Source organism: Elephantulus edwardii, unplaced genomic scaffold (assembly GCF_000299155.1).
Source record: "Elephantulus edwardii isolate Elephantulus edwardi_28Jun2011 unplaced genomic scaffold, EleEdw1.0 scaffold00003, whole genome shotgun sequence".
Taxonomy (NCBI): Eukaryota; Metazoa; Chordata; class Mammalia; order Macroscelidea; family Macroscelididae; genus Elephantulus; species Elephantulus edwardii.
In genome coordinates, this window is record NW_006399753.1 from 12,486,679 (window position 1) to 12,511,004 (window position 24,326).

Genomic DNA, 24,326 nt, shown 5'->3' on the forward strand with positions numbered 1-24,326 from the left:
CACCGATCTCACACATGGGAATCTTCGGTTGCATAGCCCTGACTAAGGTCTGATTAGTATAGTGGTGGAATGCTTGAATTCTGAAGTACGCTTCTGGTTTGAATTGTGACTTTCTGTTTAAAAACTATATGAGCCAATAGACTTACCCATCCTTATGTGTACAATGACAATGATAACGGCATGTTTCTCATTAGGATAAAATAAGCTAATGAGTGCAAAATCATTAGAAGACAGTAGGGTGTCAAATAAATATACCATAGACAACATTGTTATAGTCAGCAGCCGGCATTTAGCACATTAGCTAGAATGATTCTGATGCCTACTGACACTAGAGAACTGTCCTTTAGGGATGCTTAGGTTGTAGGACTTTGAAAGGCTTTTCCGCCTTAGAATAAAGACCTCATGTAAAGAAAGATGGAGGATCGGGGAGAAAAGGAAGAGTCTCAACGTGGTGAATTGACACAGTGGCTGTAACGAGGTCTTGAGCATGTTGAGGACTGGGAGGATGGTGCAGGAGAGAGGAAGGTTCAAATTTGTTGTTCCTAAGTTTGTTGGTACCAGAAGTCAGGAAATTAAAAGACATATTGCCATGGGGAAAGTCTGCAATTAGAGACCTGTACTGAAGAGCAACAATGCCAATTGTATGAAAGGAGAGACAGTGCACTCAAGACCACTAACCACTTCGAGAGCTATAGAAATGAGTTTTCTTACTGGCATTTTATGAACATCAGAAATAGTCAATGTTGTTGTGCTGTTATGTGCCATCAAGTTGTTTGTGACTCATAGTGACTCTATGTACAAGAGCTCTAAACCCTGCTCTATCCTGTGCCAACCTCACTGTCTCTGGCACACCTACTCCCATTACCTCAGTCATTGAATTGATCCATCTCATCAAGGGTCTTCCTCTTTTGCACTGTCCCTCCACTCTCCCAAACATGATGTCCTTCTCCAAGGACTGGTCCCTCCTTACAACATGTCCAAAGTATGTCAGATGAAGCTTCAGAATCCTTGCCTCCAAGGAGAAGCCTGATTTCACCCTCTCTAGGACAAACCTGTTTGTTCTCCTAGCAGCCCACGGTATAGTCAACACTCTTCTCCAGCTACACAGCTCAAAGGCATCAATTCTCTTTCTATCATCACTACTTATTGTCCAGCTCTGACACATAGCACACAATTGCAAAGACTATGGCCCAGATTATTAGTCTCCAGCCTGACATTGTTGCTCATCAGTACTCTGGAGAGGTCCCTGATGGCTGATGTTCCCAATGCAATTTGTCTCTTAATTTCCTGACTGCTAGTAAAATATTGTTAACCATTTACAAAGCACTTTATATTCAAATGCCTGGTTTGATCTTGGTTGACACCTTAATTTATGCAAAAATAGTATTACTTCAACTCCTTGGCTGTCCCATTTTAAATGAACATTTTGGAAATGATTGCTGAGGTTTTATTTATCTCCATATGAACAGAAACAATTTTTTGTTTGGTTTTTTGGCCTCAGTATCAAGGAAGGAGGCTTCAGATATAGTACATTTTCTGGTGTAATAATTTTGAGAGAATACTGTTCATTTCTATTTGTGATATCTATGGCCATCAAGTCAAGTGATCCTAGAGAACACAGTAGAATTACTCCAAAGGCTTTCCAAGGCTCTACATCTTTATTGAAGCATATTGTCCTAAACCCCTTGGAGTGGCTGGTTTAGATCACTGACCTTTAAGACAGGAGCCTAGATCTTTGACTCTTGTGTCACTAGAACGTCTGTAGGGAGTTGCACTGCTAACCCAAAGGTCGTGCTATGTTTTAATCTGCCAGTGGCTCCGTGAGTGAAAATGGCAATGCTCGCCCCTATAACTTACCATCTTGAAAGCACAATGAGGGACAGCTGAGTCCATTCTGACTCAGCTGAAATGAATGAGAGGGGAGGGGGGAGAAAGGGCGGGGGAGACCACGAGTTCCGAGCTCCGGTGGTGTTGAACCTTAACTAGTTGTGTTGCTGATACAAAGGCCACACTTTCCTGGAAGTTCCAACCCACCAGTGGCTGTAAGAGAGAAGAATGAAATTATCCTCTTATGTGTTGAAAAGGCTCAGAAATCCATTGGAAGTCATCATGACAGAACTGACTGGAGCACAGTGAGTTTGAACTTTTTATTGATGAGTCCTGATGACATAGTGTGTTATATGAGGGGGTGCTGATGGAAAGGTCAGTGGTTTGAATCCCTCAGCAATTCCAAAGGAGAAAGTTGGGCAGTAAATCTCTTCCAGTAAAAATGTAGATCCTTAGAAACCTGGAGGGTTGTTAGAATTCAGAACCACCATCATAAGACAGCACTGGCTTTGGGCAAATACTAATAAGTTATTATTTTGTTTCCACGGATATGCTTTTTAAATTTTTTTATGTTGGTTTGCCTGTTAATATACATTGTATTTCATACTATTCTTCCTATTTTGTTTCATACAATAATTTCCACGCGTTGTGTTTTAGAAAATTAATCACCAATCATCATTACCCTTTCTAGGTCCCTGCTGGATCCCTCCCTTTTCCTTTACCCCCTCCCTCCACCCACCAAATTGTGAACCCTGTGGTTTCTCTCCTACCCATACTCACCTCTCTGCTTCCTTTTTTCCCCTGTTGGGTCCTTACACATGTTTTCTATTTATACTATTTTTATAATAATAGTCTTATGCAGTATTTGTCCTTATGAGAATGAATTATTTCACTTTGCATAACACTATCCAGTATCTCCCAAGTTATGTAGTGTTTTTCCAACTGATTGCTTCTGTGTGTTGTATAGAATTCCAGTGTGTGAATGTACCAAATAAGTTCTTTTTCAATTAACAATGGCAAACAAGTGGGTTTGTGGCTTTTTTATTTGTGAGGGACCCACCTGCAAGTCTTTAGCTTGATTTTCAGGTTAATGTATGATTCTCATCTGAGTCCAGTTGTAAGGTTCAGCTGCTTAAAAGATCTTTCTCCAGTCTCTTATTCCAGTTTTTATTGGCTCCCTGTTTCTGCTGTAACAAACCACTACAAATTTGAACCTTAAAGCAGTACAAATTTATTTTTCTGTACTGCTGGAGGTCTGAAGTCAGAAAGGTCCCTCACTGGGTTATTATCAAGTAACGCAGGCCTGAGTTCCTTTGTGGAGAGAAAGCAATGTGTCCTCTTGCCCTTTCCAGCTCCTACAAGTCGCCCAGACATTACAGTGCCTGCTTCCTTTCTCCATCTTCAAACCCAACCCTGGGTCTTGGTTGGGCCGTCTCATCTCCTTCTGATTCTCATTTCTGTTTGCCTTTACCAGGACCCTTGTGAGGACACAACATCCAGGGTAACCTCTCTATGTCAAGGTCAGCTAGTTAATCGTCTTCATTCCAACAGCAACCTCCCATTGCCGTATAGCCTAACATGTTCACAAATTCCAAGGATTAAGATGCTTGTCTTTGAAAGGCCACTACTATGCCTACCGAGCCACGGCATCTGATCCTAGAGTGGCAGGCAACATCTGAGTTCAGAAATGGGACAGGTTTTGGACTGACATCTCTTACGACTCTAGGGACCCGTCATCCCTCCGGTGTACAGTTGCGAGGCTTCCTAGCCCACAAAACAGCCCTTGCCTCAGGGAGGTCAAGAGCAATCAGGAAATCCAGGCCAGCGAGGGGACAGTAAGGATTGACGATGGCTTTGAAGTTCATGCTTTTCTGAAACATTTTTTACCTCTTTTCTGAAAACCATCTAGGAAAGTGTTTATGGCATTCTTCAGGCCCACAACCAATTTTCTGGAAAGACCAGCAGTGAAATAAAGCTATGAGAGGATGTAGGGTCTGGGAAAATGTCTTGCCAGTGAAAGCAGCTATGACACTGGCTGTGTACGCCATGACCAGCCAGGGTGTCTCCTCCAGATTCATGTAGCTTGTGCCTCGGTGTTAGGCATATTATAACTAATATCTCCACTAATTAACTGAATAATACCAACAGTTTTATCTTGAAGCAAGTGAAACTACTTTGGGCATGTTCCCAGGAGGGGGTGTTCCTTGGAGAAGGATATGATGGTGGCAAGAGTGGAGGGTCAGCAAAGGAAATGAAGACTCTCAAGCAGGTTAATTGACATGTGACTGTTGCAATGGGCTTTCATGTGTCTGGAAGTGTGAGGATGGCACAGGATAGAACAGGGTTCAGAGGTTTTCTTCATAGGGTCGCAATGACTCATAATGCTAGACATCACCGAACAACAACAAATAAATGAGGATGTATGTGTAGAGAAAAGTGCGGAATATCCCCTGGCCTGGGATAACAAACATTTTATCTTTGTTATCTTGAAATAAGTCTTGGGGGAAAGTGCAACCGGGTGCTTCTTGGAGACAAGGATGGTGAGACTTCATCTCACATACTCTGGGCAGATTGTTAGGAGGGGTCAGGCCTTGAGAAAGAAGATCCTGCTGAGAAAGAGGATCAACAAGGGAAGGGAAGACCCTCAGTGAGATGGACTAACAGTGACTGTAATGGAGGGCTCAGGTATGTACGAGATAGTCAGAATGTCACATGCTAAGGCAGAGTTCAGATCCACTGTTTCTCTGTTCACTATGAGTTGTTCTGAACTCGATGAAACTAAATAGCAACAAAACCAAAGAAAAACTGATGGTTTTGAGCTGTGGTTTTGGCAAACAGCTGCCAAAAGAACAAACTAATCTGTCTTAGAAAAGCTGTATCCAGAGTATTTCTTAGCTGTAAAGATGGTGTGACTTGGTCTCACATACCTTTGACATGTTGTCAACAGAGACTGGTCCTTGGAAAAGGACATCATGAGTGGCAAAGTGGAGGTTTAGCAAAGAAAAACCAAAATAACCACCTTCAATGAGATAGGTTGACACAGTGAGTACAACATTAATTTGTGGGGTCTTTATTGCTTATGTTTATTTGTTTGCATACAATCATTAATATGCATTGTGTTTCATGCATTTACATTGTGTTTTATACAATCTTTCATTTACTTTGCATTTCGTTCATGGTTCATGTATATTCCTTGGAGGCAAGGATTCTGAGGCTTCGTCAGACATACTTTGGAGATGTTATAAGAAGGGACTGGTCCTTGGAGAGGGACGTCATGCTTGGGAGGGTGGAGGGACAGTGCAGGAGGGGAAGACCCTCTATGGGGTGGATTGATTCAGTGACTGGGATAATGGGGTTGAGTGTGTCAGAGACAGTGCAATTGACACAGGACAGAGCAAAGTTCAAGGCTGTTGTCCATAGGGTCGCTGTGAGTCACAAGCGACTCGACAGCACATAACATGAACAACAACATATTGTGGGTTGTTTTTCCCCTTCCAATCATCTTACTGATAACTATACTCCTGAAAGCATGTAGGCCAGGCTTCCTGCCTCATGCCTTAATTTCCCCATAATAGCTAGCCAACTTCAGAAATACAGCAGAGATTATGAGGAATGCACAGGGTCAAGCACGGTATTAATCTGTTGTTCATGGGGTCCATGTGAGCAGCAATCATTTTGACAGCATCCAGTGTCAACAAATAAACCAACAAACCTCATCAGTAGAGGTTTATTTGTTGCTATGGTGCAGAACAAATTTCAGCGGGACTTCCAGGCTAAGACAGACTTGAAAGACAGGTCTGGCCATCTAATTTTGAAGATCAGCTGATGGGAGACCCTGTAAATCACAACCTTCCTATGTATAACTTGACTATGGGATGGCAGGAGGCCAGGCAGTGTTTCAATGCACTGTGCAGACACGTACCTTGAGTCTATCGCCATTGAGTCAGTTCTGACTCATGGACAGCCATGGGTTACTGTCTAGAACTGCTCTACAACATTTTCTTAGCTGTGATCTTTGTGGATACAGATTGCCAGGATTTGCTTCATGGCACTGCCAGGTGGGTGTGAACCATCTACTTGATGTCAGTAATGGAGTGCACATCTTGGGAGCTACCCAGGAACCTCACTAAGAGTAACCCCAAGAAATAAATAGAGAACCCTCAGCTTCTGACTAGCAGAGTCAGGAGTTCACTTTACTAAGGATCTAAAAGTGGAGCTTGTCTCTCTTGCACCCCCTTTTGTGCACCCCTCATCATATTGCTTTACTCGCAGAAAACCTTTGTGACTGGAGAGGGAGCAGCTTCAGGATCCGAGACAGACTCCCCTTTGCAGAGTTTCCTGCACCAGGGTGTGTTGTGGTCAGGACGCGGCCACACTGGTCTATTGAATGAGGGAGTGGTTCAGTCAGGGCACTCCAGTGGGTGTCTGGACTCCATCCAGCAGAAAACCTGTATCTGTTGCTGCTGAAGAGAACAAGGATCCGCTAGGGAACTGCAGGAATATTGGCTGGGAAGCTGATTTCCCCGGGAGCCTTTGGCAGGCTATTTGATTTGGCTTTCTGAGACATAGTAATCAATCCTCCAAACTCCACTCAAGGCGCCACTCGACTCATTTTATAATCAGCTAGCATTCATCTGCTGAGACATGCGGGAGGGAAAGAGGGAGAGGCAGCCTTTCACCTGAGGCCTTGGGTTTAACCCCTCCCTCCCATCCAGCTTCATAACTGCTCACCTTGCAGGGATGCACGAGTCTGCCTGAATGCAGCTGGCCAAAAGCTAATCAACTCAACACACATTTACTGAGCAACTTATGTTTACCAAACAAGGAGCCTTGGTGGTATGGGGGTTAAATGCTTGGCTGTTAACCAAGAGACAAACAGTTTGAACACACCAGGGGCTCCTGAGGATGGAAAAGACCTGGGGATTGTTGAACTGCTGTACTTATTCTGATTCATCGAGACCCTGTATGTGGAGTATGACCACTGCACCATAGGATTTTCTAGGCTGGAGCCCATAGGGTGGGAACTATGGTGGCCTAGTGGGTAAGAAGTTGGCCTACCAACCCCAAGGCAGGTGGTTTGAGTCTACCAGCCGCTCTGAGGGAGAACGTTGGGAAATCTCCTCCCATGGTAACTACAGCCCCTGAAAACCCACTGGAGGGTCCTCAAAGAGTCAGTTCTGGCTCCATGGCCATAAGGCAATGAGAGTCTGTAGAAAGCTGAGCTGCTAAATCACAGGTTGGTTCAAAACCACCAGCAGCTCTTCAGGAGAAAGATGTGCAATTTCATCCTGTGATTTATAGTCGTGAGACCAACTAGAGGGTCAGCTGTGTGTCAATTCTGACTCAACAGCACCGAGTTTGGTCTTTGAGTGTGAATCTTCTAAGAGAAGATCATGAGGAATGTTCCTCATGGAATGACTGCGAGGTTTGAACAATCTCGTCAGCATTCAAGCACTTGTGTTCCATCAGGGCCCCTCCCCCAGAAATAATCACCCAGAAAATCGACCTGATGTCATGCAACAGCATACTTAAAATACCAAAGAACATGGTCATTTCTGTATGTCTTTGAATACATTAATGCATAAAACTAGTTAATTTATAAAATGCTACATTTACCTAAAACTTACCAACATTAGATGTATCGAACACTCCGTGGAGGCTATTTTCATTCTCTTTGGAAAACATTTCCAATCTTGTGACCTTTCCCTTTTTACATGACTCTTAGACATCAAGGAGTATTTTTAGCTATTCAAAGCCAAAGTGTCCTTTGACAAATTGAATTGAAAATATCCTTTAAGTAACCCAAAATAAGCAGATCCGGAAATTATATAAATCATATTAAATGCTTTAATTGCAGAACTTTTTTAACCCTTTCCTTGTTAGCCCGAATCAAGCTGGTAATATCAAATGTTGGCTAGGGTACAGAGCAATTGGAAAACTTATGCACTGACATGAGGCTTAGAAATTTGTGCAGCCACTTGGAAGAGCTTTTTGACAGTTGCTCCTAATGACTCAACAATTGAACTCCTGTGTATGTGTGTATGTATGTAGTTTGTGTGTTCATATTTGTAAATAAACCTGTGGTAAGCTAAAAGGCATATTTACTTCCTACAAAAGAATGCTCATATGTCACTTTATTCATGTTGTTGATTGCCATCGAGTTGAGCACAACTCAAAGCAACCCTATGAAAAAAAGATCTGAAGCCTTTCTGTAACTATCGTCATTTATCAAAGTTCCCAGAATTTCTAGAGGCATGTTGTATAGGAAGTGGATGCCACTCCTGCTTTATTCATAGTAGCTCTCAAATTAGAACTCATGTATCTGTCAAGAGTAGAATGGATAAGTAAATTTTGACATATAGTCATATAATAAAATATTACACAGCTGTGTAGAAGAGATGTGATATTGTGTAGTAGGGAAGAAGTCTGAACCACTACCATACTCAACACAGGATAGAATATCACAGTCATACGATTATGTGAGAAAAGTCTGACAAAAATGAAAATCAAATAAACTACAATAATTTGTTTCTAAGATGACTGAGAGAGGTCACAGTTCCGGGCTACAAAGAAACTTCTTGGGGTTCTAGGCAAGTTCTATACCTATTTAGATTGCTGGTACATGAAGATACATTGCTGTTAGTTGTCTTCAAGTCAACTCTACTTCATGGAGACTCTATGTGCTGAGGAAGTCTTTCCTCATAGAGTTTTCAATTGTGGATGCTATGGAAGCAGATCATCAAGTGTATCTTTGCATCGTCAATCTTTTGGCTAGTGATTGAGATTATAACTGTTTGTACCACATGGGAGTATGTTGTTATGTGCAGTCAAATCAGAACCGATTCGTAGCTGATCCTCCAGCAGGTTTGCAAAGGCTATAATCACGTGGAAGGAGATTGTTTCTTTTTCTCCCTCAAAGTACCTGGTGGAACTCCTTTGAGTTGGCTCCTTACTCACTGGGCTACAGATACATAAAAAATAGTGAGTTACATATCCATTACACTTTATGTTGTTGTTTTTGTTGTTGTTAATGTGCTATCGAATTGCTTTCAACTCATAGTGGCCCCGTGTACAACAGCCCTGAAACCTGCTCTGTCCTGTGCCAACTCTACTTTCTCTGACACATCTATCTTCAGTAACCAGCCACTGTATCAATTCATCTTATCGGTGGTCTCTAGTTCCATGACCTCCCTCGTTACTCATTGAATACGTCCTTGGGGATAGCTCAGATCCTGTAGAACTCCTTGTAGAACATTAGGCCTCTGACATTTATTTTGCGGTAGCCACAGCATCATTTTTATGGCAGTGTGTATATTTCTTTTAAAACTTGATGCTTTGCAAAATTTCTCTCTGGAAGTGACAACACCTGGAGAAATATGATCAGGTGAGGCAGATCTCAAAATCTGTGGAAGCTCCTAGCTAGAGTCATTACAGACAATAGCTGTTTAATAGACAAAAATAAGACAAAAATTATACCGTTAAATTTCCACTGACATTTACAGTCTCCGTTATAATCAATCCCTTGTAACCTTACACCTGGATTTAAGCTTTTTCCTTGGAGAGATAGGTGTTTGGAGGATATTAGCTTCTAATAGAGACAACAATGGTCAAAATTAAAACTGAGGGTCACAGTATTGCCTTCTTCATTCATCTATTGTTTCAATTCAGAAGGAAATGTGTCTCTGTGATTCCTTATCCACTGCATACATGTCCTCTTCTAGGTTAACACAGTCCTTGAAGTCATTCAGTTAGCCACCACTTGGACTAACTTCTATGGATTTTCAATTTTTACTTCCCATCTTTCTCTTTAATTGTGAGATTGGTTGCCCTTGGTTGCTTCAAAATGTCCATATATTGAAAAAATTGTGTCTGAACCAACACAATTTTTACACTTTATTGACACCTTTGTCCTGTTTGCCAATGACTTGTCAGATAATCCCTGCCAAAGAAATGCTCACAGTGGCTAAACAGAATGTGGTAAACATTTAGGTCCTGTTCTCTCAGGGTGCAATTTGCTACCTTTTCCTGCCTTTATGTCAAAACTGAATGCAAGAATAATGATAGCAGGGTATCTGCAAGAATTAGTCCCCTTTTTATTTGTTAAAAACTGGGGATCGATATGTCAGAACAGCATCAGCAGCCTGCCCCGTAAGAATGTACAGTCCATACTCATTTAGCACCAGTTCGTTTTCTTTCTTGTAGAAGAAATAAATATACAAAAGATACAACTCTCTCATTATGGAATCACTAGGGAAAGGGGAAAGGAAGCATAGAGTCATATGTGCCTGAAACTTCATTAACGAGGCAATCTCTGCCCAGCGACCAGTGAGGGGGACGGGACGCACACCACAAGGTGACCAGAATCAGAAGAGCCAGCTGCCACTGTGACCTGAGCTGGTCAGAAAAAGTCTCACTCACGACCTCAAAGGTTTGAACTAGACCCTCAAGTGGTGGGACGGGGGGGTTACAAATGGATAATTTACAAATTTACTTAATATTTGTCCTTACTTTATCTCCACAAACTTATATTGTTTTTTAGTACATTTGTATGATTTTCTGGAGGTGTATTTTTGTTTGTTTGTTTTTTTCTGGTGTTTTTCATTTTGGTTTGGTTTGGTTTTTAATACAAACTTTTTATCTCGTACCGGTTTACTTACAAAATTCTTATACATTATGTTTCACACTGATCTTTCCCATTTCCTTAACCCACTTCCCTCAACCATTAAATTGTGTGACCCTGTGATTATGACCCCCACCCGTCCTCCCCGCCCTGCTCCTCCTCTCCCCCCTTGGATACTCATATATGTTTTGCTAGTTATCTATTCTACAATAAAGGCCTACATCATTATTAAAGTCACATTTTGAGCTTAAGACATAAACTCTCAATCTCTGTGTAATTCTATTGTCTCTTTGTTGTTGCCATCTAGCTATTCCAATTCATAGTGGCACCATATGTGCCCAGGCAAACCTGCTCCATAGAAAGGGAGCAGTCCGGGCAACTTTTCTGAAGTAGATAAATAAGCCTTACTTGCGGTGGTTCTGAGTGGGTTTGAACCATCAACCTTTTTCTAGTCCTTAGCTATTTACATCACCCAAGGATTCCTATATTGTCCCCAACAACTATTTTGTTTCTCAATAATATGGACACAGTTTTTCTTCCTGGGATACTGAGAAGGAATACAAACAAGTATGATTTGCTGTTCTTGGCTTTCGACTCCCTTCTGAAATGCATCATACATGACCCAGCTCTTAAAGCATTCACTGTACTCTCTCATCCGTAACTTTGAATCGCTGCAGAATGTCTCTCAGAGACAGCCAGTGGTCCTGGAATCAGCGTTCCCGCAACCTAATCCCTGTGGGCACAGTCTGAGATCCCTTTGGGGTTATACAGGGAATGAATCATCTTTGAAACTTCTAGCCTCTGACTTCTTCTTTTCCAAGGCTCATTGTCGTTTTTCCTTTACATTTGCCAAAACCTCTGATAACAGAAGAAACCCAGCAGTGCACCCCTCCATCCTGGGGAAATGTTATTCCTATCTAATTCCCACATGAAGCTGTGCTTCCCCCCCCCTCCCCCTTTTCAGGACATTTATTTCTGCAATTCCGGGAAATGCCTGCCCTCTCTGGCATTATTTAAAACTGTAAGGCTCCTCTAGTGAGTCCCAACACAGTTTTAGTCCTCTGTGACCTCTACAACGGTATTGAGTGTTGGAGACAGAGGTAGGAGAGGACTGCAGTCAGAAGTAGAGTCATTCAGCTGCAATTGACATCGCCTCTGACATCAGCTATACGGCTCCAACTAAATCATCCAACCTCTTTTAAATTTCCATCTCTTGACATGGAAGATAGAAAACTAAGAATTGAAAAAGTTAAGAAATACGTGTCAAGTATTTCTCACAGCGCCTTGTCGGTGGAACATACCTATATGTTAACTGTTGCAGGTAAGTGTCATGGAATAGATTCTGACTCACAGTATCCTTATGTACAAAATTGAAATTGTACCAGATCCTGTGCCCTCGTCGGAATCTCTGCTGGGCTGGAAGCTCTTTGCTGCAGTCACTGTGACAGTCCATCTCACGGAAGGTCTGACTCTTTCCTCCACTTTTCCAAGCATGGTGTCCTTTTCCAAGAACTGATCCCTCCAGACAATATGCCCGAAGTCTATGAAACTAAGTTTCATAATCTTTCCTTGTGCGGGGCAGTCTGGCTGCACTTCTCCCAGGACAGGTTTATTTGTTTCTTTGGCAATCCATAATATATTCAGTACTCCTTGCCAACATCACAATTCAAAGGCATCAAGACAACACATACGCCTGCCATATGTATTTGCTGTTGTTATAATTCAAATGAGCCCGAGTGGAGCTGTGCATAATATATCAGACTGCTAAATGAAAGATTTTCCATTCAAATCCACCAGTCAATTCAAGAGAGATGAATGAAGAGACTCCTTTTGTAAAGATTTAGTCTCAAGCTCAATGGTGTATTATTATAGGTTGAAACCAACTGGGTGATAGTGAATATTAAGGTTCATGGCTTTATCACAGTTGGAAGGCTCCTCTCTTATCATTTTTCTAAGGTAATGTGCTCAACTCAACACTGAAAATGGTGTGAAAGGATAAAGAAAACCTGACAGGACAATGGTTAAACGCTTCAATGTTGGCTGATAGGATTGCAGTTGAAACCCACCCAGGATCTCCAAGGGAGAAAAGACAAAGCCACCTTGAAAGATTGCAACCTACTGGAGGTCAGAATTGTGAAGCTCCGTCTCACATGCTTTGGACATGTGGCCAGGAGAGACCAGTCCTTGAAGTAGGACATCATACTTGGAAGGGTGGAGGGGACAGCTCAGGAGAAGGAGACCCTGGAGGAGGTGGATTGAGACTAGGATAATGAGGGTAGGTGTCAAAGGCAGTGAGATTAGCTCAGAGTAGAGCAGGGTTTAGAGCTATTTTGTGTAGGATTGCTATGAGTCAGAGATGACTCAACGGCACATAACAATTGTTAGCCATTATTGGTGGAAAATACTTGCATTTTCCTTCTCTGGTTTCCATTTTACATAACTTCAAGCTTTTACGAGTTTTACTTTGTATAATCTCATTTAATCCTCTTAAGATCTCTAGCTGGTTGTTGTTGTTCTTGTTAAGTGCCTTTGAGTTGCTGGCTAGTTGTTGTGTTGTTATGTGCCATTGAGTCGCTTGTGACTCATAGCGACCCTGTGTACAACAGCCTTAAACTCTGCTCTGTCTTGTGCCAATCGCACTGCCCCTGACACTCCCATCCCAATTACTCTAGTCACTAAATCAATCCACCTCATAGAGGGTCTTCCCGTCCTGCACTGTCCCTCCACCCTACCAAGAATGATGTCCTTCTCCAAGGACCAGTCTTTCCTTATAACATGTCCAAAGTATGTCAGGCAGAGCCTCAGAATCCTTGCCTCCAAGGAGCCACCCGGTTTAACACTTTCCAGGACAAATCTGTCTGTTTTCCTAGCAGTCCATGGTATTCTCAATACTCTTCTCCAGCACAACAGCTCAAAGGCATCAATTCTCCTTCTATTCTCCTTGGTCATTGTCCAACTCTCTGATGCATAACAAGTGATCGCAAAACCATGGCCTGTATCACACACCTTAGTCTCCAGAGAGACACCATTGCTCTTCAGTACTTTGGAGAGGTCCCTAACAACAGACTTTCCCACTGCAATGTGCCTTTTAAATTCCTGGCTACTGGTGCCAATAGTGTTGACTGTGGAGCCAAGCAAACTAAAGCTGTGAACAATCTCAATCTCTTCACCATCCATCCCGATGCTGCCAATTGGTCCAGTGGTGAGAATCTTTGTCTTCTTGACATTGAGCCTCAATCCATATTGGAGGTTGCAGTCCTTGACCCTCTGCAGCAAGCGCTTCAATTTCTACTTTTAATTTCTACTTATTAGATCAAGGACTTTATTCTGGAGTTATCTTAATTCGTCAAAAATCTCCCACCAGGTGAGCGATACAGTCATATTCAAACCTTTGAACTGGGCTATAATGAGCCCCTTAGGTTATCATAGTAATAGCTTCAAAGTCTTGCCCTTGATAGTCATACAGTCTAGTTGGAGAAAGGCTCTGCCTCTATTCAATTCTAGAGCTATATCCCTGGGCATGTGCGTTGCTTTCTTAGGATTATTGTTTTTTCTCTTCAGTAGAATGAAGAGGTTGGTACAAGACCTATCTCATCGATTAGGGTGTAGATGGCGTCAATTACAGTTCTGTGAAGGTAGAAAGCTTGAACACATATAAGGTCACATTACAGTTATTGTTGTAATCTTAATACTATTGCTTTCCTTATTACTATTTCATTACTCCTATTTCTACAAGTCTCCTGATTGCCCTTTAATTTCTTTTTTAAGAAGACTTGTTGGAATAGGGCTTAGATTGCTAGACTGCTTAAGGAAAGTTCAGCCGGGTTATGAAGCAGAACCGACTCAATGGCACTAGACTGGGTTTTGTTTGTTTGATTCCTTTTTGCAAAGAACGGGGCCACTATGGGTACCTATTTACCAGTGTATTAGATGAGCCACGTGGCAAAGTCAAGGACTTTAGTCTATGGAAACTTTATGAGCTGCTGATCCATGAGTATGGAGGTGGGAATGTGCAACTGGTTTCTTTCTCACCTTCATTCACAGTGTACATCATTTAAATGTAGAAATACTCCACACAGGCCCTTAACAATGAAGGAATGGCTGGTTAATTGATCCTTACCAGTGAAGCCTTGCAGGCAAGAGAATCAGGATCGATTCCCAATCAATGCACTTCCTACACAGCCGCCACCTGAGTGAGTATCAGGAGAACTTCCAGTCTAAGAATAGAAAACAAGGCCTGGGAATCTCATTCCAAAAATTACTCTCTGAAAGTTCTATGGATCACAATAGCCTGGCCCATAACCAATCACGGGGAAGCACACTGTTGTGTGGTTCACAGAGAGTCCTAGCTACACTGGACGACAACTAATTACAGCATGAGCTGATGTCATCTCCATAGTTCCACCTCTCAAAGATCAGAGCCAAAGCACTGAAGCAGAAGAGAAAGAGATGGGCATGGAAGATGTGAGGGTGATAGCTGTGATAAGACTTGGAGGTTGTTCGTGCCAGCAATGGAGCAGGGATTGTCTCAGCCTTACTTATTGTTGTTAGGTGCTTTTGGGTTGGTTTTGACGCATAATAATTCCATATGACAGAATAGAATGACACTCTCTCAAAGGTGGAAAATTGTGGAGTTCCAGCTATCACAGGTTTCCCATGGTGAAGGACGTGAGCCAGTGTCCAGTTTGTACAAAATGCTCCTTAAACAGCAATCGTAAAGTCTTAAGAACGTTTCCTTACCTCCTTCTCTCCTTTCCTTCCTCCTCTTTCTTGTCACCACCATCATTGTGGCACTAACTGTGTCATAGGTCATAGACTGCAAACAGAGCTTGGGTTCCAGCTCCTGCTCTACCATCTTTTGTCCTCCCTGAATTTACCAAACTAGGAATCACGGGATGGATGTATTTCTAGGCTGTTCTCAACCACTATGCTGTACTAGACTGAGACAAATAACCCATTTTCACACCCATTAATTACTCCTTGAATGCAACCAGCCTGCCTCCAATTCATATAATCTCTAAATCTGTATTAGATGAACAAGGTTCCCATTTAGTCATGATTAACATGAAAGGCTTACTGTCTGGTTAGTTGATTTAGTGGAGAACATTGCCTGTAAGTCATATCTTATTCAAATGAGCAGTATCACTCATTTGTTTACCCAGATTACTGTTTTCCTTTCCAGGGCTATAGACTGAAGCACACAGATTCCTCCAGCCAAATAGCCTCATAGATTCAACTAGCATCCCTGACATCTGGGCACATGACAATAACAACTCTTTTTCAGGCGTTAGTACCATGATTGACTATGGCACTCAGAAGATGCTGGTAATATCTGGAAAGCTGTCCTAAATAGGCCATTATAATCTTCTGCCAAATACTTTATCACAGTGGGAGGCTGAGAACCTAAGATAGAGAGAAAGCTGAATTTTAATCTTAGCTGTGTGATGGTTAGAGAGTTGTCTCTTCTTTCAAAGGTTTGATGCCCTTCCTTAAAGTGAGGTAGAAACGCCAACCGTAGCTGGTAGTTAAGAATTAGAACAATTTATATGGGGACTCGAGCATGTCACAGGTAGGGTAGGTACATCCTTAATAGATAATATTTCTGTTGCTAATTGCCATTGAGTTAATTCCAACGTGTGATAATCCCCTGTGTCATACAGTAAATTGAACTACTTCTTAGGGCTTTCCAAACTACACTGTTAAGAGAAGCAGATCAGGAAATATTTTCTTCAGTGATAACAGTTGTTGTTGTTGTATGCCACTGAGTCAAAACTGACCCATAGATGACCCTCCTGCAGGTTTTCAGAGGCATTTAATGGCACGGGAGGACAGTGCCCATCCTTCGCCCAAGGCATAACTGGCAGATTAGGACTGCATGCATTCAGGATTGCAGAGCAGCTTCTTACCACTAGGCCACCAGAGCTCCCTGATGTTGTTAGTGCTGTCCTACGTACATCAGCTCTGAAATCTGCTCTATTTCCAGCCAATTTCCCTGTCTCTGACACACCTACCCTATTATCCCAGTCATCGAGTCAATCCATCTTATCCAGGGTCGTCTTCTCTTGTGCTATCCTTCCACCTTTCCAAGCATGATGACTTTCCATGAGGTCTGGTCCCTCTGGGCAACATGCCCAAAGTATGTGAGATGGAACTTCAAAATCATTGCCTCCAAGGAGTGGCCTGATTGAACTCTTCCAGGACAGACCTGTTTGTTCTCTTGGAAGTCGATGGTGTGTGTAAAACTCTTCTCAAGCACAACAATTCAAAGACATTAATTCTTCTTCAGCCAACCAAAGTTATTGTCCAGCTTTCTGACGTGTGGCAAGTAATTACAAAAGGCCATGGCCTGCTTTAGATGCACCTTAGTCTCTAGACTGGCATCGTTTCTCTTCTATACTCTGGAAAGGTCTCTGAAAGCAGATTTTTCCCAATGCAATTCATCTTTTGATTTCCTCACTGCTGGTACCAAGAATGTTGATTGTGCAGCCAAGCAAGGTGAAGCTGTTAACAGTCTCAATCTCTTCTCCATCCATCATGATGCTGCCATTTGGGCCAGTGGTGAAAATCTTTGTTTTCTTGATGTTGAGCTTCAATCTATATTGAAGGCTTCAGTCCTTGACCTTGTGCAGCAAGCACTTCAGATCTTCCTCAGACTTTACAGGCAGGGTTGTGTCATCTGTATAATGCAGGTTGTTGATGAGTCTTCCTCCAAAGCCAATGCCACACTCTTCCTCATAAAGTCCAGTCTCTATGATGATCTATTCTGCATATAGATTGGAAAGGTATGGAGACAGGATGCATCCTGCTATTACTGTTTTGTTATTAGGTGCTGTCAAACTGATATCAGCTTATATGTGCCTTATATTAACAGGAGAAAGCACTTCCTACTCCTGTGATCCTTACAGTCTCTGCTACGTTTAACCCCACTGCTTCAGCCATGGTGTCAATCTATCTCATTAAGGGCCTTGCTATTTCTGCTGATTCTCCTCTTCAATAAACATTACGTCTTTTTCTAGGGACTAACTCCTCCTAATAGCACGTCCAAACTATGTGAGACAGAGTCTCAATATACTCAACTGCACAAAGCAATCTGCTTCTTTGCTCTTTGGGCAGCCCGTGATATATTCAATATTATACCGTGGTACAGAGGTAGTACACAGCTTCCAGTAAGGCACCAAAGTGTGAGGAGTTGCCAAATCCTGGGGTTCAGCATTGTCTGCATCACTCTGCTCGGTTGATCCTGAACAGCTAATTATATCATGAACCAGTGGGCAGGAGCTGCAGTCCCAAAGATAGACAAGCTTAGGTTGCCTGTCCTTGACCTCCATTCTTCTCATTGTGCAATTATCTGTCTTGCAAAATGGAAAGGGGCAAGTCCTCTGTCTTTATTACGTTCACAGTACATGGGTTATCCAAGCTTTATTTGTCACAAAATCCATTTTATGACAAACCTTGTTCTTAAACCCCTCACAAAGTCTACTAGAATGGGTGAGTCAATCCATAACCAAGTGCTAGTATTATAATATCCTATACAACATACTGTCTCCATACCTTTTCAATCTGTATAAAGAACAGATCATCCGAGACGCTGGGCTATACGAAGAGGAATGTGGCATCAGGATTGGTGGAAGAATCATCAACAACCTGCGTTATGCGGATGACACAACCCTGCTTGCTGAAACTGAGGAGGACCTGAAGCGCTTGCTGCAGAAGATCAAGGACTACAGCTAAATGTCAAGAAAACAAAGATTCTAACCACTGGGCCAACTGGCAGCATCAGCATGGATGGTGAGGAGATTGAGATAGTTAACAGTTTTAATTTACTTGGCTCCACAGTCAATGCTCTTGGTAACAGCAGCCAGGAAATCAGGAGATGAATTGCATTGGGAAAGTCGGCTGTGAGAGACCTCTCAAGAGTACTGAAGAACAACGATGTCAGGCTGGAGACTAAGGTGTGCCTGATCTGGGCTATAGTCTTCGCAATTATGTGCTATGTATCAGAGAGTTGGGCAGTGAATAGGGCTGATAGAAAGAGGCTTGATGCCTTTGAGCTCTGGTGCTGAAGAAGAGTGTTGAATATACCATGGACTGCTAGGAGAACAAACAGGTTTGTCCTGGAGAGGGTGAAGCCAGAGTGTTCCCTGGAGTCAAGGATTCTGAAGCTTCGTCTGACATATTTTGGGCATGTTGCAAGGAGGGACTGGTCCTTGGAAAGGGACATCATGTTTGGCAGAGTGGAGGGGAAGCGAAGGAGAGGAAGACCTTTGGTGAGATGGATCGATTCTGTGACTGGAGCGGTGGGAATAAGTGCGTTTGAGATGGCTAGGTTGGCACAGGATAGAACAGCATTTAGAGCTCTTGTACATAGGGTCGCTATGAGTTGCAAGCGACGTGATGGCACATAACAACAAACAACAACATACGGCATACTTCTCCTTTATTGTTGCAATTAACTGCTCGTGAATCAACTTCCTCTCATGAGATCTCCATTTTCAACAGACAGGAATATTTCTTGATCCTATCCCAGCTTCACAATCATTGTCATGCTCAAATCCATTTCTGAGGTCACTATTTGTGATCTCCCCTTCCAATCTAGGAATCTCATCTTACAGTCCTATACTGGACAGTCATCTGTTTTGATCCAACTTTTCATTGGACCGTTAGAAGTAGCAGTGGATTAGAAGTAGACAGGTTGTCACTGTCTGTTTGCCAGCAATAAACAGCAACACCCTGGTGGGGGTAAGCATGATGGAGATACACCACTCCGGGAGCCATTCAGAGAGTCAATCCAGCTCAACTTTATTGGGGCTGCAGCGCACTTATATATGAACAAAGAAACAGGAAGACCGAGTAGGGTGGGTTTGCAGACTTGGGATATGCTGATTGGATAGGAGATCCTCAGCCTCCTGCAGACAACTCCCAGCTCAACAGATGCAGCCCGGTAAGGCCGAACACAGGGGAGCTTTCTCTACCCTGTATTAAAGGCGATTGGGAGGCTTGCACTTATCAGGAGTTAGGCAATCTGTCCTGGCCAGAGGCCCTCCCTTTCTCCCCAACATTCAACAAGAACTGGTAAGCCTTTTTACTTGCTGTTATTGTTAGATGCTGTTGCATCAACTACCACCAGCAGCCGCCTTATACACAACAGATCTGAGCTATCCTCATTATCTCTTCCATCTTGTTAAGGTCATTGTGTAGATCAATCTCATCAGTGGTTTTCTCCTCCTTTGCTGATCCTGTGCTTTTCTGAGCATGATGTTCTTTTCTAAGGCCTGGTGCCTCCTAGCAGCACACCCAAAGCTTGTGGCATGAAGTCTCATCACCTTTCCCTTCGAGGAACACCCTGACTGCGCTCAATCCAAGACATATTTGTTTGTTCTTTTGGCAATCATTTGATATTTAGTATACTCTCCTTCATCTCAACAACTCAAAGCCATTAAGTCTTTTTCTGTCATCTTTATTCACTGTCCAACTCTCACAGGCATAAGAAGTAATTGAAAAGACTACAGCTTTTGTCAGGAATACCTTAGCCTTTAAATTGACATTATTGCTCTTCAGCACTTTGTTTCAGTCTGGAAGCTCAACTGAAAAACCTGTCCAAACTAGGTGACCTTGATACATGTGAGGTAGCTTCCAACACCACAGAAACATATAAGCTACCACAATCCGAGAGTATAGATGAGAAGGACTCTTCTCCATTCCTCAGATCATGCTGAAGAATCAGTAAAGATCTCTCAGATGTTCTCTCCATTATGATCTGTCTTTCTTGTCTTTTCCCTTACAACATGAATCTGGTAGCTAATTTAATGAAGTCTTGCATCTTTATAGTTGAATATAGTTTGTTATTGTCTACATCCTAATTTCATCCTCCTCTTTACTTCCAGATATGTCAGTGGACTACATTGGAAAACAGCAGTGTGTAAATTCAGTCATCCAGATTCATTTGTCATATCCAAATTTTGGATTTGGTCTAGACAGGACCTTTGTTACCTAAACTTTTAAAATCATAGAGTCTCTAAGTGGAAAAGATCCTCTGATCCTTCAATTTTTTTATACTTTATAGTCAAGTTTGAGGCTAAATTGTAACAGTTAAAGGACTGAGATACTGAGCTCATACCAGATGCCAAATGCTGTGATCAGCAGTTTAGAAATTATGCCTCATAAAGTCAAAGCTATGAAGCAAGTGCAATCAGAATCTCTTCTTGAATGACAAGAAATAGATCCAGGGAGTTTAAGAAACTTAAAACTGACCACCTTCTGGGAGAAAAAAAAAAGTTTAGCTTCTTTTCAAAGTTTCTACAGATTCTGAATATAAGAAGTTTATCTCCTATCTGGGTCTAGAAAACCTAGTCCCCAGTAAGCTTGTAATAAAGGATTTTATTACCTCCTATAAGATTCATGATATCTATAAACATTTGAGAAACAAGCGGCCTTCATTTTTTTGCTTTTTGTCTGCGTTACTGTCTTGTTCACTGAAGCAACTCAGTTACGAAGGCCTCTTCATTTGGCTTGATTCTTATGTTCCCAGCTAAGAAAAGTTAACAAGTGCAGTCTTCTCTGCCTTCGTGAGCGAAGCAGTCAACTTGTACAAGCAAGAACCAAAAACAAAACAAACAGGCTTCTGCTGAGTCAATTGTACCTCACGAGGACCCTTCCCTAGGTTTCCCCACTGGAACTCTTAGTAAGAGGAAACTGCTCCCTCCTTCTGCACAGTAGCTGCTGGGTTCAAACTGTCAACCTCTTGGTAAGCATTCCAATTATGATTGTGAACAAGGAGGTTTTCTATTGTGTTATGTCAATTTATAAGAAACAAGATAAAAGCTGTTCACTTGACTCTATTTTTTTTTTTTAAATGGGAGATCTGCATCATGAGTTATGGGTGGGACTGCTAACAGATAAATCAATGATTCAGAATCACCAACTATAGCAGAAAGATGAAGTAATCTCTTCCATAAAGATTTATGCGCAGCCTCAGAAGTGCTGCTAGTGCAAAGATGGGGGCATCTCCAGTAGTGTGACTCCACCAGCGACTCCACAGGGAAAGAGATAGACATTCTCTTCTTCTTTGATTTACAGCCTCAGAAACCTGGTAGAGAGGTGCTGTCAGAGGGAGGGATGCTGTCAGATGGAGGGATGCTGTCGAACAGAGGGGTGCTGTTAGAACTTACTCGATGGTGATGAGTTTACATTTGAGTGTGAGTCTGGATAGATTCACAAGCAGTTCAGTGGGTTTATTTTCTTTAAAACATATGGAACTCAGCATTTAGAACCAGTAAATAAGTAAATAAAAGAATTCAAAATGAAAGAGAAATAAAACAAAACAAGAATAACTGGCTAGATGTTGTTTGTTGTTCTTAGGTACCATCAAGTAAGAATGATACAGACCTTAACCCTGTCCTATCCTGTACCGTCCTCACCATCTGACATGCTTAAACTCATTGCTGCAGTCACTGTGTCAATCTATCTTGTTGACAGTTTTCCTCTTTTTCACTGACCCTCTTATCTTTCCAAACATGGTATCACTTTCCAAGGAATAGCCTCTTCTAACAATATGCCCCAAATTATTGAGACTAAGTATTGTCACCCTTGCTTCCAGGGAGCTGTAAGACGTATTTGTTTCGTCTTTTGGCTCTTCATGAGATATTCAGTGCTCTTCTCCAACACCACAACTCAAAGACATCAATTTTTCAATGGACGTGTTGCCAATTACTTTGTAGTTTAGGTCTGTAAATCTTGACATCTTATTAGTACAGCATTTATCTGTCAGTTTGCTGGACTAGCGTAGCTTGCAGGTTGTTGTAGTTTACACCACAAGTGTTTGAAATGCCAGAAGGGTCATCCGTAGTGGAGAGATTTCAACAGAGCTCCCAGATTAGGACAGAGTAGGAAACAGAGTGCTCCTTGAAGACAAGGATTATAAAGCTTCATCTCACATATTTTGGGCATGTTGCTAGGGGAGGTTATTCCTTGGAAATGGACATCATCCGTGGAAGAGTGGAGGGGCAGCAAAAGAGAAAACCCACAACCAGGCAGATTGACCCAGTGGCCACTGCAGCGGACCTGAGTGCTTGGGTGTGTTGGACATTTTGAGGATGGCACAGCATAAGACAGTGTTCAGATCAGCGGTTCATAAGGTCACTATGAGTGGCACGTGACTCAGTGGCACCTAACAACAGCAACCTCAAGAAGCAGGATTGACCACCCGCCTCTGAAAAAACAGGCCTCCGAAAATCCTATGAATAATAGATGTTGTTTGTAGAGCATAAAAAGATAGAAATGAAAACAACAGTAGCAAAAAACAAACTATAAACAAACAAAACAAACAACGACCAAAACCCATGGCCATGGAGTTGACGCCAACTCCTAGCAAACCTGTAGGATGGGTGTTGCTGTTCCATAGGATTTCTGAGGCTGGAATCTTGACGAGTGCAAACTGCCACATCATTCTTCAGAAGAGCAGCTGGTGGGTTTTGTCAGCAATTGGATGGCTTATCCTTGTGCCACCAGACCTCCAGGAGCCTGGTAGAGTTCATTGAGCAACGTCACCAGCCACGTAGTAAGCCTTCTCATGAAGTCGGAATAAATATGGTTTAGTCCACAGTGTCTCCCATGGTTTTCTGAGCTTGCACACACAGTCATAAATGAAAATAAGGTCAAAGGTGACAACAAGGCAAGCTAAGGAAAGGGAAAAGGGATTTTCCTATCAGTGGATGCCAAGTCTTCATCCACTCCTACAGAGCACAAGTTTATAACACACGCCCAAGGTCAGTGACGTGAGAATGTGAACCAGGGTAGCAAAGCAGAGAATCAACTTCAAAGATACTAGTTCAGGTGGATCCTACATCTTCCATGAACTGTTTACACGGTTTTGAAAGAGAAAAAACTGAGCTTTTTCTTTTTCACCTTTTTTTTTTTTTAGTGGTAATCCAGTAACCAAACTTTAATTTTCAAACAGGCAACTATTTCGGAATGTTTTAAACTGGCATTTCCTTTGTATTGGAAAGAAACCTCTGCATAGGATGATGAAATGAAAAAAGTATGTGCTCAGATTTGTACTAATCAGAACCATCCCTGGTGTGATGTTGGGTCATCACCATGGGGATGAAGTAGACGAACACGAGCTTTGAAATCATTAAGGACCTGGGGTTTCATTCCCGCCCGCTCTTAACTCCATGGGTGACACTGAGAACCTCGCATCATTTACTTAGGCCATCATTTCTGTCCTAATGCAACAGGACACACTGTTGTATCCTTGGAGGAGTTAAAAGAATGAGATGTCTATGCAGTTTTTGTTGTTAGCTTCCCTCAAGTTAGTCCCCAGCACATGCACAATGAAACCAAGCACGGAGTGTGGTCTGTCTTCATTCCTTTGATTGGTTGCTATTCAGACTGTTATGATCCATAGGGCTTTAACTAGCCGATTTTCAAAAATAAACCACCAGATATTTCTTCCGAGTCTGTTTTTGTCTGGAAGCTGTGCAAAAACTGATCTACAAATGTACATACATAGCTAAGACAACAGCTTTGAATTATAGTTGTGTTAGCAGGTTTCCCTTGCATATGTATGGGCAGTATCCTCTCATTGCTTGCCAACATCTATTTTAACTGTAAATCCAACACCATTCTTGAACTTTTCTATTCCTGACGTACTACATCATATAGTCATCTGATTGAAAGTGGCCAATGTTAATCACAAATATTTGTTGTTGTGGTGGTTGTGTATCATCGAGTTGGAATTGAACCATAGCTGACCCTTCCACAGATTTTCAGAGACAGTAAGTCACACAGGAGGAGGACATTGCCCATCCTTCTCTCACAGAGCAGTTGATAGATATGAACCACGTGGCTTCAGGATTGTAGTACAGTTTCTTTTTTTTTT